The sequence below is a fragment of the Cebus imitator genome, unplaced genomic scaffold, assembly GCF_001604975.1.
Source record: "Cebus imitator isolate Cc_AM_T3 unplaced genomic scaffold, Cebus_imitator-1.0 Scaffold613, whole genome shotgun sequence".
NCBI classification, from domain to species: domain Eukaryota; kingdom Metazoa; phylum Chordata; class Mammalia; order Primates; family Cebidae; genus Cebus; species Cebus imitator.
Window position 1 is genome coordinate 517,630 of NW_016107928.1, and position 2,089 is coordinate 519,718.

The following is a 2,089-nucleotide window of genomic DNA, read 5'->3' on the forward strand; positions in this document are numbered from 1 at the left end:
CAGTAATTGGAGTTTAAATAATGCCACACTCCCTATTCAATAAATTCTGGTGGGATATCTGGCTAGCCATATGCAGAAGATTGAAACTGGACCCCTTCCTTACAACAGTCACAAAAATAAACCCCAGATGAATTAAAGATTTAAATGTATAACCTAAAACTATGAAAATCCTGAAAGGTGATCTAGGAAATACCATTCTGGACACAGGACCTGGCAAAGATTTCATGACAAAGACTCCAAAAGCAACTGCAACTAAAACAAAAATGGACAAACAGGACCTAATTGAACTAAAGAACTGCAAGGCAAAAGAAACTATCAACAGAGTAAACAGACAACCTTAGCATGGGAGAAAATATTTCCAAACTGTGCATCTGACAAAGGTCTAATATCCATAATATATAAGGAACTTAAATCAACTAGAAAAAAAAAAAAACCCATTTAAAAATGGGCAAAAAAGGCGGGGCTCAGTGGCTGACGCCTGTAATCCCAATATTTTGGGAGGCCGAGGCGGGCGGATCACTTGCTGTCAGGAGTTTGATACCAGCCTGGCCAGCATGATGAAACTGTCTCTACTAAATACAAAAATTAGTCAAGCGTGGTGGTGCTGCCTGTAATCCCAGCTACTCGGGATGCTGAGGCAGGAGAATCGCTTAAACCTGGGAGGCAGAGGTTGCAGTGTGCCGAGATGGTGCCACTGCACTCCAGCCTGGGCAACAGAACGAGACTCTGTTTCAAAAAAAGAAAATAAAAAAGGGCAAAGGACATGAACTGACACTCTTTAAAAGAATACATACACACATACATGGGGAGGGCGGAGGGAAGGAGAGCAGGGTAAATACATAATACGTGGGGGCTTAATACCTAAATCATAGGTTGATAGGTGCAGCAAAACACCATGGCACATGTTTACTTATGTAAAAAACCTGCACATCCTTCTCATTTATCCTGGAACTTTTAAATTAAATTAAATTAAAAAAAAATAAGACATACACATGGCCAAGAAGCATATGAAAAAAGGCTTAACATCACTAATTAGAGAAATGCAAATCAAAACCACAATAATCTCAAAGCCCCCAAAACCCACCTCACCTTAAGTCTCATTGGAAACACACACACACACACAATAAGATAACATCACATATTAGTCAGAATGGCTATATATATATATATATATATATACAGATGCTTGAAAGGTTGTGGAAAAAAGGAGCTGCTTATACACTGCTGGTGGGGATATATATTAATTTGGCAACTGTGGAAAGCAGTATGGTAATTTCTCAAAGAACTCAAACCCGACTTACCAGTGGACCCAGCAATCCCATTATTGGATACATATACAAGGGAATATAAATCATTGTACCGTAAAGACACATGCATGTGTATGTTCTTCACAGCATGAATCAAAACAGCAAACATAGAATCAACCTAAAAGACCATCTACGGTAGACTGGATAAAGAAAATGTGGTACATACACACCATGGAATACTGTGCAACCGTAAAAAAGAACAGGGCCATGTCCTTTGCAACAATGTGGATGGAGCTGAAGGCCATTATCCTAAGTGAACTAACACAGGAACAGAAAACCAAATATCACATGTTCTCACCTATAAGTGGGAGCTAAACCCTGAGTCTACATGGACATGAAGAAGGGAACAATAGACACCTGGACCTCCTTGAGGGTAGAGGGAGGGACAAAGATGAGAATCAAAGAACTACCTATCAGTTACTACACTTATTACCTGGGTGGTGAAATAATCAGTATACCAAATCCCCGTGACACATAATGTACCTATAAAACAAATCTGTACATGTACCCCTGAACCCAAAAGTTAAAAAGAAAGAGTTGGGAAATTTAGGGATACAGTGTTAGAAAAGCTCACTGCTTCTGTATCCCAAATAAGAGAGACTGAAAAAGACTTTGTGTCACAAAGTGTACGGGAAAGGCTTCATCATGAAATGCTGGTGACGCTGCACATCTTCATGTAGGCCACACAGCAAGGCTTGGCTGCAGTCTGACCTGAGTCTTGGCAGAATGCCCCTGATTCCTCCTGGAACAAGGAGAGATAAGGACAAGAAACTGCTGCAAGG